Below are 15,936 nucleotides of genomic sequence, written 5' to 3'. Positions count from 1 at the left end.
TTGGTACATGAACACACACAACTGAGGATTAAAAATCCTAGTCCTTTCCTTTGAATATCAGTCTCTGGTGTGGCATCTTTATATCAAAAGTAAGCAGCTGTACATACCAGCTTTCAGGGTTGCTTTCTCTTTTTGTTATCCATAGTCATTTATGAATGCTGTCCAACAATCTTTTGTTTATGGATTTTCTCAACCTTGCTTCACTTTCTTCTCCAGATGGTATCTATTCATTGGGTAACCCACACACAATATATTATAAAATATATTCATAATAGTAAGAGATAATTTTGAAGTGTGCTCATTTACATATATTTTAAAAGCATGGAGGCCTTGTGACACATGCAATCTACAGTATATATTTAAAAGATAATTATATGTATCTTAAAATAAATCTCTCTGAAGATTATATTTGTTTACTTACACTGCTCTATTACATTAAGTAAAGGGCAGTATTTATCTCTACTGCCTGAGGAGGAGATGAGGAAAGGAATTGTGACTCTCCAAGAAACTCACAATTTCCTCCATGCTTCTCCAGGACTTGCTACATGTCTACACCAGGAGTAAATGACTTTCCCCTCCTGGCAACCTCAGCTCTGATGGCTGCCATGTAGGCTAAGGCTCTGCTTATTGAGGTGGGATGCAATCAGTAAAGAATTAAAGGATGGCAATTTAATAATGCCAGTCAGCATAGTTTTACGAAAAATAGGGCATGTCAAAGTTGGTTTAGTGGGGTTTTGTTTGTTTGTTGTCTTTTGGATGAGCTTGGTTGTGTTGGCAGGCTGGCCAAAAAAAAATCCGGTTGAAACAGTTTTCAGTTGGAATTTGATGATTCGTTGAACTAGAAACATTTCACAGAACTGGTTCATGTTTGATGATGTTCCAAGAGAAAATTGCATGCTGTGCAGTTTTCAAAACCTGCTTGATTTCTTGCCAGCTCAACCGTGCACCTCTTTGGCATCCCACATGCAAGACTGCCTCACATTTGGGGATCCCAGGGCTTTCAGAAAACGCATCTCCAGGGACACCCACTGAGCAGGCTGCTCCAGAGCTGGAACTCCCTTCCATTTTGGGAATTTTGAAATGTTTGCTTTTCATTCCAAATCAGAACCAAATCAAATTTCAAAATATTGAAATCCTCCAGACAACAGAATTACCTTTCTCTGGCCTGCTCAAGTTTTGAGCTAATATGCTTTGACTTTTGTAGGGCATTTGACTTGATGTTCTAATTTAAAATCAAATAAATTCATGAAAAAAATAGCACTGTGCAAAATCGTTGTAGCCAGTATTACATGGATTAAAAACTAGTTAACTCATATTAAAAGATATCAAATAGGAATTGTAAATGTGGAATCATCATTCTATGTCGGTATTTCCAGTGGGGTCCCTCAGGGATCTGTCCTTTGTCCCAGTGCTATTCAATATTTTTATCAATTATCTGGAAGAAAATATAAAATCATTGCTGGTAAAATTTGTAGATGACACAAAAATGGACGGAGCGGTAAATAATCACAGCGACATGTCAGTTATGCAGATAGATCTGGACTACTTGGTAAGGTGGGCTAATTTGAACATGCATTTCAATACAGACAAATAAAAAGGACATACATCTAGGAATAAAGAATATAAGTCACACTTACGAGGTCAGAGCGTATCTTTTGCTAGTCACTGATGATAAGAAGGACTTTAAGGTCATGGTAGATAATCAATTGAACTTGAGCTCCCAGTGTGATGTGTAGATTAGAGAGCAAACATGATCCTTGGGTATATAAGCAGAAGAATATCAAGTAGCAGCAGGGAGGTGGAATTACCCGCAAATACAGCACCAGTGAGACCATTACTGGAATACTGTGTCCAGTTCTGGTATTTACTGTTATAAAGGATGTAAAGCTCAAAAGAATTCAGAAAAGAAAAACAGGAGTGATTCAAGGTCTGGAAAACATGTCTTATAATGAGAGACTTAAGAAGCTCTATCTTTTTAGTTTATCCAAAAGAAGTTTAAGAGATGACTTGATCACAGGCTACAAGGGGAAGAGATTTCATAGTGTGAGATGGCTTTTTGATCTAGCAGAAAAAGGCATAATAAGATACAGTGGTTGGAAACTGAAGCAAGACAAACTCAGGCTAGAAATAAAGCGTAGATTATATGTGAGAGTAATTAACTATGGGACCTAATTAATCTAGGATTGTGATGGTTTCTTCACCACTTGAAGAAGATTAAACATCAAGATTAGGTATCTTTCTTGAAGATATGCTTTATCTGAAACAGCAGGTATAGGTTTGATACAGAAATTTCTGGGTGAGGTTATGTGCATAGTATGCAAAAGATCAGACTGGATGGTCATAATGATCCCTTCTGGTTTTAAAAAAAACCTATGAATCTGTGATTCTTATTCCCTGTCTATTCATTTATCACCTGCCTGCTGTGGTTGAGTGTGCAGCCTTACCATAATATATTTTTCTTTCTAATGGACATTATATATGGCACGAGTTCTCAGCCAGGGGGACACAACATCCATGAAGGTTGCAAACCGGTCCAGGAAAATCACAAACAGCTTACCTTTGTTTATAGCTAGACTGTAAGAGGGATCCTGAAACTTTTTTCTATTGTAACACAGGGTCACTGTGTGTGGAAAAGGCTGAGAATCACTGCTATATCATAGGCCTTAAAAGTAAGATAAAAGCTATTATCTATTTTGGGGGTGGAAGAGAGCTTTAATTTCACTGCAATGATTATGTGCAGAAATATTCACTACCTCAAAATATTTGATATGAACCTTGGAACAGCAAATCTGTTGCATCTCTAAAATAGTATTTAATAAGTTGAGCCCTGAAAAGTGTATGAGAGAATGAACTGGGCAAAGCTTCTCAGCAAAGATTTTTGCAGACCACTGATGAAGATTGATTTTAGCAGGAACAACAATCAGTCTGTTTCCACAGTACTTTGAGAACTAGAGTGGCTCACTGGTGTTCTTCTGGTGCAAGATAACCAGTGTTTGGGTGATGCTTAGTAATTGTTTTAAGCATCATCCCAACACTGGTCATCTTGCACCAGAAGAAAAGTGAAGAGGTGGCAGAAAACACAGCTGTTAACTTACTAATCTATTTCATTTTCCACAATACAGTTCCTTACAGTGAAATATCTGAATCAGAAGCAGACCACAGAAAGCAGTGTTCTTAATAGCTTTAGACTTATCTCTGACAAAGTAAAATACTAAAAAAAGTAATCAGTTTAATATTAACACACACATTAAGAAGAGTGCAATGCATGGGATGTAATTTGACAAAAAATTATTTTAAACATCAACAAGTCGCCTGCATTCTTATAAGATTTAGGCACACATGAGCCCATCAGTTTTCAAAGGGAAAATCACAGGAACAGAATTTTTGAAAGTAATTAATTGGGGGTGGCCAAAAACTGCTGAAGTAATCTCAGCAAGCAAGTGCTAAAGGCATTGCACAGGGTTCTGCACAGCTGCTTGTTCCATGCACCACTGACTGTGCCATTAGCATTTTCAAAAACCTTAGGTAATAGAAATATGGTGTGAAGCAGGTGAAATCAGGGGCTCTAGGCCAGCATAGCAAAATCAGGTCACAGGAGGCTTCACAACTGTTCTGAATCTGATGTATAACTCCAGGCTATCTTGAATGTGACCAAAGTCTGCCTCTATTATGGATCAATTGGCCAAAACTACCTGCAGAGAGGGGAATAGGAGCTGCAGTCTGTATTATAGAACAATTGCACTGGTGCTGCACAGTCAGATGGGAAAAGGATTACATCCTCCTGGACTGACATAGAAAATCACTGTATAAACTGTTTACTTGTGCTTTACACCGGGATCAGGGATTAGGCATCTGTTCTGTCATCTAGTTCCTAGAATAAAAAGCATAGGCTTCAAAATTTCCTCAGTTTGAGAAATTTGGATGGAATGTGGATCAGTTGAACAGATGAACTATTGGACAAATGGCACATAAACTTTAAAGATCTTTCACTTTCACAAAGTCCTGCTGTGTTAAATTCTACCAGTTACTATTGATTTGCCAGTCATTGCCACTGAATCTGTTGTTGAGGAATTTCTGTCTACTATTTGATATCTACAATGTTAGGACTGCCTACACCCTGATCAGTTTAATTGCTGCTGAAGTTTTGAAGAAACTTGACATTTCTTCATTTTTTTCTTATCTTCTTTTACACATTTTCATTTATTACTATGGTATTTTGGTCACTTGTTACCTAATCAGTTGCTCACCAAAATGGGATTACCTTTACCAAATACTATACTTATTAAATGGCAAATTCTCAAGGTACCAATCCCTTATCAGTTTCAGCAGAACTCTACAGTAGAATATTATTCAATTTGCATCACTGTTAAAATACAATTAATCTGTTTCTTGCTGATTTCTTTCACATATCTGCAAAAAAATAAATATCCTCTTAGCTAAATAAGGATATGCAGTCACACAATTAACATGATTTTGAGCATGGAGTGAGTGACGATATGAAGACTAAGGCCACATCTACACTACCCGGCAGATCGGTGGGTAGTGATCTATCTATCTATCAGGGATCGATTTATCGTGTCTAGTGTAGACACGATAAATCGATCCCCGATTGCTCTGCCGTCGACTCCGGAACTCCACCACAGCGAGAGGCAGAAGCGGAGTCGACGGGGGAGTGGCGGCCATCAATCCCGCACCACGAGGACGTGAAGTAAGTGACTCTAAGTCGATCTAAGATACGTCGACTTCAGCAACGCTATTCTCGTAGCTAAAGTTGTGTATCTTAGATTGATCCCCCCGACAGTGTAGACCAGGCCTATGTTATCTGTAGCACTTTAACTGCCCATACTTCCCAGTGGCAGGGTTTTGTTATTCTTTTTTTAACTGTTTCCTTAAAGTTGAATTTACAACTATGACGCTGGCAGACCAGGTACCAGCTCTTGAAAAGGCTTTAGGCCTCAGCTGAGCACTGACAATTTCACTGCTGGAAACCAGTCCAGCTTACCTGTGCGTTAGTAAGGTTAAGATGGGTATTGGACTTATAACAATGTGTCTAGTGTTTAGATTTTATGAAATGCTTATAAGTTGCTACATATATTAATCCTACTAATGTCTGTATCCCATGCTATAAGATAATACTTAAATGTTTGCTATGTGGCTGTAAAATGTTTGTTCTGAACTATGTAACTCACCAAACAAGAAAAAACTTTACCTACCGCAAAATGCTAAATCCCTATGAAAGATATTATCTCTTGCCCATTGGGAAGGTCTAAAAAAACTAAATGGACCATTGTGGGACATCAAAATAGAAAGACTTTACTAATGGCCCCTGCATAGGCTATGTGCAAAAGAGCTTGTTCCATCAGGTTGAATTCTGGAAGAAAGAAATAAAGATAGCTGAGATGAAAATATTTCACCTTTGCTGTTTGGACTCTCACAAGGTGGAAGCTACAAAAGAGAAGCAGAAATTGCCAGTGTCAAACTGGGTTAGCCCTAAAAGACATTCAGTGCTCACCGATTACTACAACTCTGTCACCTTTTGGAACCATAGACTGTAACTCATTTGTGTATATATGTTTTCCAGCTTTAACCTATAAATAACTCTCATTTCTCTTTTCTAATTAATAAATCCTTAGTTAGTTTACTAGAGGATTGACTACAAGGGTTGTCTTTGGTGTGAGATCTGAGATAGTGATTGACCTGGGATAAGTGACTTGTCTTATAGGACTGGAAGCAACCTGAATCTATTGTGATCTTTGGTGTATAGCAACCAACTTTCACTAGGTGAGCTGGCCTGAGTGGCAAGATAGACTGGACTGCCCAAGGGGACTGTCTGTGACTCCATGATAAGAGTGTTATAGTGCTTCAGGAGTTCACACTAGATACCGGACTGGTGAAATCTAATTATAGAACATACAACCAGTTTGGGGTGCCTGCCCTGCTTCTTGACACTCTGCCCTGAAGTTGGCACTCACACTCAGGAACCACGCCAGGCAGCATGACAACAACCTCATGGCCAAATGATGGCTGACCTTGCATAGGTGTGTTAGATGGACTAGAAGTTGCACCCAGACATGGGCAGCCATAATTTCGTCACCTGGTCAAGGTGAGCAGAAGATGGGAGAGGCAACTAGCACAGCTACACCCTGTGTTCTGGTGAAATGAGTGGATGCAGGGAGAGAGCTCACTACCACTTTCCCAGGTGTAACAAGAGCTCATTCCTAGTATGTTCCCTCTAGCACCACCATGTTGCACATGAATAGCTATCTATCATCCTGCATCAAGTTATCTTGTGCCCAGCACTGTTTTATTAGTTCTCCTCCCCTCCCTCAGCAAACCAATGCTTCATTGATGGAATAATAATAATTAATAATTATTTGATGATAATAATAATTAATACATTAATAAGTAATACCATTACATTATTGAAACTTTTTATCAGGGAATTGAATTATATGGGCATAAAATGTGATGATAAAGAAAGAAATGAAAAACAATATCTGTTGTTCAGTCCATTTCCATTTGGATACATTACACTTGAATACCAGGATTTTTTTGCTAACAAAAGAAAAAACTCCTCTTGCTTGAATAACAGCGCTGCCTTGAACTACCAAAAACCTGCTAAAAACATTACAGAAGAGAGAGAACACTCTGTACTCTTTAAACTATGCCATTGATTTTGAAATTACATCTATCCTTGGTTATTGAAGCAAGGAAATAATTCTTCATTGAGAGACTATATCTGAAAGGAGGTGTGGGAATTTATTGCATTTGAGTTGTCATTTCTGGAAGTTCTTGTGCCTTTATAAAGAACAGCAGGAATCACTGCTGCTTCCTGGATGGTGTTCATACATCTCAGCTGGAGATAGACTTTGCTGTTGACCAGTAGGAGAGGTAAGAGAAAACAGGCAATACTTTTAACATCTATAAATAATATGTAAAATGTATGTGGATATGAGGGTGGTTCACTGAGCTCTGGGAAGTATGGGTTATGAAGAACGTCGGGTACCAAAACGTACAGCAACAAATTAGGAACTGTCCGATTATGTATCGGCATGAACAACTTTCATTGAATTTTCAGAGGATTGTTCCCCACTGGCTAAGCCCTTTCCTTTATTTTTTCATCTTAAATAATGCATATCAGCATATAGTCTTACAAGTGACATGATCCCTTATAACAGACACTTTAGAAGACAAAAATAAAGGTAATGGAAAAAGTATGTAGCTACAATGTTTCCCTGTGGTATGGCTATGTAGCTGTGTTATAGCTATATCTTTCTGATGTTTCTCCTAATCGCTCAGTATATGTAGAAACTTCCTCAGTGAACCTATGATTATTTTTAATAACAAAAGAAAGATAAAGGTTGATGAGGGGAAAGTAATTCAGAATAAAGAAAGAACAAGTGCAAAGGTCATGTTAGTGTAATGTTGCTCCTCTAACAATAATGTTGTGCTGCCAAAGTGTCTGTATTATCTGACAAGCAATGAAGCCGCACACACTAACATGTGGAATAGTGTCACAAAAGATCAGCCCCGCCGACAGCAATTCCGGGCCCCAGGGCAGAACAGTCAAAGGGCCCCCACGCACACACAAGCTGCGCTCTTCCAGCACGGCCAGGGCTTCCACATGCCCGCTCGGTAGGGTTGCCAACTGTGTAATTGCGCAAACCCAAAGACCTTTGCCCTGCCCCTACCCCACCCCTTCCCTGAGACCATGCCCCTGTCCTGCCTCTTCTCTGAGGCCCCACCCCCTGCTCATTCCATCCCCAGTCCCTCTGTGCTCACTGTCCCCCACCCTCACTCACTTTCACAAGGCTGGGGCAGGAGGTTGGGGTGTGGGAGAGGGTGGGGGGGTGAGGGGTAAGGCTCTGGGAGGGAATTTGGGTGCAGGAGGGGGTGCAGCTTGTGGGCTCTGGGAGGGAGTTTGGGTGCGGGAGGGGTGAGGGGTTGGGCTCTGGGAGGGAGTTTGGGTGCAGGAGGGGGTGTGGCTTGTGGGCTCAGGGAGGGAGTTCGAGTGCGGGAGGCGTGAGGGGGTTGGGCTCTGGGAGGGTGTTTGGGTGTGGGAGGGGGTGCAGGCTCTGGGAGGGAGTTTGGGTGCAGGCTCTAGGCTGGGGCAGGGGGTTGAGGTGCAGGAGGGGGGCAAGGGGTTGGCGCTTACCTCGGCCTGCTCCTGAAAGTGATCAGCACACCCCTATGGCAGCGGCTCCTAGGCAGGGGGCCCCGGGAGTCTCCGCACACCACTGCCTACAGGCACAACCCCCGCAGCTCCCATTAGCCACAGTTCCTGGCCAATGGGAGCTGTGGAGTCGGCGTTCAGGGCGGGGGCAGCGCACAGAATTCTTATGTTCTTATGTTCTTAGCAGAGACCCCCTCCCCAGAGGCCACAGGGCCGTGCCTTTTAAATCACCGGGGCCCCTGGGAAATTGCCCCCTTTGCCCCCCCCCCCATTCTCCTATATTTTCTTTTTATATTCTGACCACTGGCAAATTATTATCATTCAAGAGAATGCTCGGAGAAAGTGCCATGAAATAGACTATGTTCTGCCCTACATTCCTAAACAGGTGAAGCCTCTCCTTTAGGGGGCAGAAGCAACCCCTTCAATGAGGGCTACAGCCTGTTCATCTCAGAGGAGCAGCAAACAGCACAAGGCAGCGTAGAGTTTTAGCTTATCCTGAGCCATCCTGCCTTACAAGATGGCTTTTTTGTCAGACTCATTACTGGCTCTGCTCCACCTTTCCACCCCATGTGTTGTTCCCTCAGGAAGTGTAGAATTCTGCTCTTAATCTTAAAGGTCTTTTATAGTAGTTGTCTCCCAGAAGTCTGGCTGAATTCCTACCCCTAAGATAAGGCAGAATTAGCAATAATCTTCAGAACTGTGTTACATCAGTCACACAGCTTAGATCTCATTCCACTAAGAAGGCACGGTACATACTCTTACTGACCCCCTTTCTATCAATTGCAGAGGAAAGAAAAAAAAATCTGGATGCTACATCCAGAATAAAAAGAAGGTATAATTCAGAGAAAACGTTACCTTATTTAAAAAATGTGGTTCTTAAAATTTAAAAAAGCCACTAGAGTTGTTTAACAGCCCTCTGCACCATATCAATCAAAAATTGTTTTCTGATTAAAAAAGCCTTAAGGAAACAAACGTTTAATATGCTTGGCATATTATACATTAAAGCAGTTGGTTAGAGTGATAAAATTGTTATGCATATTTGTAATGTCTCTACCAGCTAAGCTAGGAGCTACAAAAAATTGGCAGTGCAAAATCTGCTACTCTCAGATGCAACTTTTATACTGATCTAGGACACATAAAATAGATGATTCTCTCTCTCTCTTTTTTAAACAATCCTAGAGTCTCTCCTGCTGCTCTGTCCCCATTGACTGTGCCAGAAATATAGTTCCATCTCTGTGAAGCCACTTAGTCACTGTCATTAATTCTACTGCCATCTCCCCTGCATCTGTCCCTCCAACTGATTGGCCTAACAGCAGTAATTCCAAGACAGCCAGATTCATTAGCACCTAGTCATACACGAGTTAATTAGTCCACTTCCAACCACATCATATCAATAATCTTCCATAAAAACTCACCTGAACTTTAAAACTTCCCATAAGACCATAGATATGTCCCTTCAACACCTAATGGCTGTGTTAACCCCCATAGTTGCTGATATACCTAAATCACCTTGTGTTGCTCCTTTAAAATAAAGATCTTTTGAAGTTAATGACGCATGAAGGCACAGTGGGTACATTTAACACTTGCTGTTCTTAGTTGACTACTGCTCAAAGAAGTACAGAACTTAATGAGCAGTAGAATTTTTCTTATGATTAAATACTCTTACTTTTTAAAAATAAAAATATTTAATAAGGCCCAATCCCTCAAAGACTTATGCATGTGCTTAAGTTTATGCATTGTGAGTGGTCTCATTGACTTCAAAATTAAATATGTGAAATTCTCTACAATGTGAGGCCTAACATAGTAATTTTAAATCAATAATACATTTTTTTAAATGTAATTTAACTTTATAAGTAGATGATACTGATCATTTCATCTTAACATCAGCAACGTGAGCAAATACACAAAATAACCACAAACCACAAAACGTATCACAAATAAAATAGCACAAATCAATAAATAATACAGTGAAAGGTGGACACATGAGAGCCAAGAAATATTGTTTATATAGTGCCACGGATGTGCAAAGCACTGTACAGGAAACGTAGTTAGACAGGACAGTGAAAAACTTAACATAAGGTAAGTTACAGAGCAGGAGGATGGAAGGATAAGAGTCTACAGATGAGAGGGTGAATGGGAAAGCTGTACTTGGGAGAGTGTTATTACAAGGATCATTAATAGTAGCAGTAGTAATACTTATTCATTTAATCAATTTGATAGCATGAAATGCTTAGGAAAAACAATGCCTATGCCAAGGATCTTACAATCTAAGGCCCAGATCCTTCCATCTGCTCCAGAGAGATGAGCATCTGCACCTGGGCCTAGCCCCATTGACAACCATGGGTCTGTATATGCAGATGATATTGCAGGATTAGGGGCTAAATAATGGATTGGACAGACAAGTGAGGAAGAACACTTGCACCAAGAGATGGAAAGGTGAGGAAAGGGCAAAGGTTGCGGAAATATGATTCTGCAGCTACTCAGTTTAGACAAATTTACATCTAGCTGGTTTGAAAATATGTATATTTGAAATGTAATCTGATATGTAAATCCACATTTTTTGTACATGATGCTGCAGAAGTGTGCCATTAAAACTGATTTAAATGAGATAAGAGAGGATGTCTGGCCATCCTTGGAGTTCAGATCACTCATTTTATGTACAAAATTTGTTTCTACACAACTTATTATTTAAAAAAAATCATAATCATTATTGAACACAGACTAGTCAACAGTTCTGCACAGTTATCCAAGTTAAAATAAGTGGTCAGTGATAAGCTTAACCCACAAGAATGACATTAAACAGTTGTGCAAAATTTAAGATGAATAGTGAGTTATTATTATCCTTTGTACTATTCTCCCAATCCTCTTCCAGTATGGAAACTGCTGAGTCATGTTCCCAAAACACTTCTAAGATGCTAAAAAGAGAAGTCACAGAGAGCCTCTACAAAACCCTTATGCAAAGCACTATTTTTTTAATGAGACAATGAATCACTTAACTACCACCATCCCTAAAGCAGTGCTCGCTTATACACTGAAGCCAGCACCAAATGTCTCTCTAAAATGTGTTAGAATTGCAGAAACCTAATAAGATTCCAATTTCAAATTCCATATTTTAATTTCAGTAGCTCAAACATCAGTAGATCACTATTCCGCATAAGATCTCCTGAGGACTCAATTCCCTTCAGTCACCACAAGTTGAACTGGCATCAGCATAGGACAGGAATAAAATTATGACTGTCATAAAGGAATCGGAGAGAAAAAGGGAAGGTTGTGCTGCTATTCCAGTTTTGATTCCTCAGTGTTAGGAGAAAACAAAAACTCTTACAACATATGAGAAACTAGAGAAGAAAGCAGCGGCTGATTCTCCTCTGACTTCTTCCTCTTTTATGCCAGTGTGACTCATTTGATTTCAAAGATACCCATGGTAGGTAAAAGGTAGAGGTGTGACCTTTAGGGCAGAGGAATCTAGGTCTGAGATTTACGAGCCCTAGGAACCACCAAACCTGAGAGAAGGCTGGGGCTGAGGTTTTTGTTGTTTATCATTGTGTTAACGTATAAATAAAGCCAAACCCTGAGTAGGAGGTAAGGATCGACAACACAGAGGAAATCTTCAGCTGATGTAAATCAACAAAATTATTTGAATCACAGCAGCATTATGCTGATGTACTAACAGCTGAGGATCTCGACCCACATATGTGCAATTTTGTAGCAGTATAGTAATGCCATCTGCTCAACGCTCTCTTGTATTTTTGTACTTTCTAACTGAAAGGATTTTGCTCAGTGTCAACCACACAAATCTTCCTGGGTGCTGTGGGGGAGGCTTAGTCTGTTTAATGTTATTGCTTCAAATACATTGAGCACCAAAAGTAAACAGAGATAAATGCTGCTTGCTGATTGATCCCTGTAGATGCATTAAGAGTCCTTTCCCCTCATCTCTCCTTCATATCCCACACCTTTCTGCAATTTGAAGCAGACATTTCATACAATATGCAACTGACAACCTCAAACGAACTAGTGACTGTTCTGAAATAAGTTCTTTTCCTCAGTCTCATGAAAAGTTTTATCATCAGAAGGCTAGCTGAGTCTGAATTATTTTTTAATAAAAATAATTTAGCAGCATGCCTGGGCTCAAGTTTGAACCACTTTTCCAGGATGCAATGAATCCCCAAACCTTTTCTTTTCTGACACCCCTATCTAATAAGGAGCTGTCCTCTTGAGATAAGGAGGATAGCCATGGAAAGATTCCATAAAAGTTCAGCCAGCCTGCTCAGCACTGTACATTTCTGAAGTACATAACTTATAATAACACTCTGTAGCCTGCTTATTAATACCAGTAGGATCAGAAACACATTCTTCCTGTGCTTTCTAAATTTTGTGACTCCTTCTAGCAGTTGCCTTTTTCAAAATTGCAAGGTGAGCTCCCAGCACATTCTGCTGCTTCTTGCTAATTATGTTTAACCCTCAACAGAAGTACTGTACACACTTAGTTTTGCTTTGGTTTTGGTTATAAAATATTAAGATTATTTAATTTCCTTGTGTCCTTTAATAAAATCTGCTTAAAGGACAGGTGACTTCTGCTGGAGCTGTATACAAGGGACATATCCCCTGCATGTGTGATTCATGAACTGGGTACAGACAGTTATATATAAAGACTAATTTAGTAGATGTGCTCAGAGACTACTTCCTTTCACACAAAACAGCAAAACCGTGAGGACCTCTCCTATAATCTTTAGCCTGATGCTTAGGGCCTTCAGTCAGGAGACCCCTGATTTAATTCTCCCCTCTGCCTTATAAGGAGATAGGATTTGAACAGGGACCTACCACCTTTCAAGTGATGGGTAGACGCTCTAGTCCCTGCATAAGGGAATGGAAAAAAGAGAGAAAACCCTTCAAACACCAGTACCGGAACCCCACCCCACTAAATGGAGATGGAACAAAACACACCATCAGCAGCAGTAACAAGAACTGCTTCAGCAAATGGCCAGCCTGCAGCAGCAATTGATCCACAAACTAGCTGCCCAGCGGCTGGTCCAGCAAGTGGTCATGATACTACAGCTACCCATTCCAGTGGAGCCAGTGAACCCTACCCCAGCTGTAACTGTCACCCCATTGGGCTTAACAAGATGGGGCCTGAAGATGATCCAAGGCCTTCCTCAAAACCTTTGAGCAGGTAGCCAAGACTAATGGGCCATGGTGATGGCCCCAAACTTAACTGGGCTAGCAAAAGCTGCATATTGCTCTTTAGAGCCTGATGCAGCCCAAGAATATAAGATGTCAAGGCAACCATTCTTAACACAATGCTTCTGTGGGGGATGGTAGCCGATGGAGGCAAGACCCCACCTGGTCACCAAGAAGTTATGAGGTACATGCTGGAGATGGTTCAAACCCTAAACAAAAACAGGGGCTCACGTAGCTGAGCTGGTTCTACTTGAACAGTTCACCCAGATGCTGCCTCCTGGAGGAAAGGAGTGGGTGTTGTGGCCCACCCTGAGACTATAGCTGATGCAGTTCTGCTCATTGAAAATTACCTGGCCACCAGGACCTCTATAAAGACATCCCACCAGGGTCCCTTGGGGACAAAGAGCCCCACACCACCAAAGGAAGGAGCAACCCATGGAAGCCAGGATCTTGAGGGTCTTAGAACAACTCCGCCCCCTCACCTGGACACTGGAGGGTCTAGTGATTGAGGAGCCCCGAGATACCCTGGCTCAGAAGTCCAGGGTTATTGACCTATGCCCCAGTCCAAGAAACCACTGACCCACCAGAGGGTATGAAAGGCACATCACTGGAGACTGAACTAAGGGGACCCTATGGGGATGAGACTGCTTGAATACCTGGGTGAGGGCAGTTGCCACAGCTAAGACAAAGACCAGTGTTTCACACATAGCCATCCCAGGCACTGGTCCAGAGATTGCCCCTACATGGACTGCAGATTTGGGAAGATCTGAACCCCCTGGGCCACGAACTCAGGAAGGAAACCCTGAACAGTCGCCCATCCCGGTTTGAGTGAATAAGATAGAAATGATGGGGCTTGTTGACTCAGCCTGTGCCCAGACCGTTGTCTGGAGCTCTGTGATTCCTAACCCACATCTGATTCTGGAGTCTATCCTCTTACAATGTGCATGGGGACATAAAATCATATCCCCACATTCAAGTGACTCCAACAGTCTGGGAGCACACAAAGTCCCTAATGATTGGCCTTACACCAATGCTCTCCTACCCCATCATTATCAGCCAAGATGGAACTACTTTGGGGAGTTGTTAAATAAGCTTGTGGGACTCCCTTTAAGCTGTAGGCCTCTCTACTTCCAGCCATGGGTCTTTCTGAGTCAGCAATCCTTGCAGGCGTAGAGGAGATCCCTGATCTGCGTGAGGTGACATCCCACTCATCAGAGCCAACCCAGCAAGACCAGGCCCCATCCAAACCTGACAAGGAAGCCCCTCCATTACCTGAGTCAGATATTCTGACCAAGTTCTCCAACTTTGTAGAGGGCACACAACACACTGAGCTGAACATACACCAAAGTGGTGGTTGTAAATGTTGAGACTGTCAGGCCCTGTCAAGTGGGATTGTTCTCACACTTAGAAAATTCAGTGTGACCACCTGCACCACAATGAGAAAAGCAGCCTGAGGAAATTAAAAAGAGCTTCTGGTACTCTGACCCTACTGGAGGGAGGTGATGCGACTCATCCATGCCATACCCTTTGAAGGTCATGTCAGGAAGGAGAAGATATTAGCCTGGATTCTGGCCTGTTTTTTTGGCCTGGCATCTACAAAGACTTCAGGATTTCTGTGCCTCATGCCCAAAGTGTCAGCTCACAGCCTCTTGGACACCAGAGCTAGCTCCCTTACTCCCCTTCCAGCTATTAGGCACGTCCTTCCAGTGGATTGGAATGGATATAGTTGGACTCTGGAGAAGAGCACCGCAGGCTACCGGTTCATTTTAGTTACAGTAGAGTATGCAACCAGGTACCATGAAATGTTACCATTATGTTCTATGAATGCCAGAGTGGTGGTTGCTGAACTTCTGAAAATCTTTGCATAGGTCAGAGTGTTGTGGGAGATATTAAGAGATCAGTGAACAAACTTTATGTCCCAGAAAATCAAGTAACTGCTGATTATTGTAAATCAAGGCTCTCAGAAAATCTGTCCACCACCATCAAAGAGATGGCTTAGTGGAACGGTTCAACAGAACACCAAAGATAGTGCTCCAAAAGTTTGTCTTTATGGATGTCTGAGACTGGGACCAGTTACTTCCTCCTCTCCTGTTTGCCATGAGAGAAGTACCCCCATTCTCCACTGGCTTTCACCATTTGAGCTGTTATATGGAAGGCAACCATGAGGGATTTTAGATCTTGTTCGAGAAATGTGGGAAGAACAACCATCTTGAGCCAGTAACATAGTATAATATTTCCTGGACCTATGGGAGAAGTTTGATGGCCTGGGATCATTTGCCTGGGAGAACCTCCTACCTGATCAGAACATGGAGAAAGCAGACTTGAATAAAAGGGCTCACCTCCAGGAGTTCCACCTCCAGTGATCAGGTTCTCTTGTTATTACCCAGCTAGGAATCAAACTTCCTAGCCCACAGGCAGGGGCCCTCTGAGGTGGTGCAACAAGTGAAGCAGGTGAATTATGTACTCTGACAGTCAGACAAGCTAAAGGTACAGCAAATCTATCGTGTTAATCTTTTAAAACCATGGAAAGCCTGAGAAAGCCTACTGATAGCTCATTACCCTCTGAAACCTGAATTAGGCCTGCA

The 15,936-nt window shown here is 41.6% G+C and overlaps 1 protein-coding gene across 1 annotated transcript in view; it reads left to right on the top strand.

Annotated features, from left to right (window-relative positions):
• Window positions 1–15,936, top strand: part of LOC141984481 (protein eyes shut homolog) — a 785,366-nt gene that overhangs the window by 310,957 nt on the left and 458,473 nt on the right. The window lies entirely within an intron of this gene.

This window comes from Natator depressus, chromosome 3, assembly GCF_965152275.1.
Source record: "Natator depressus isolate rNatDep1 chromosome 3, rNatDep2.hap1, whole genome shotgun sequence".
Taxonomy (NCBI): Eukaryota; Metazoa; Chordata; order Testudines; family Cheloniidae; genus Natator; species Natator depressus.
This window is presented reverse-complemented; position numbering and strand designations above follow the sequence as displayed.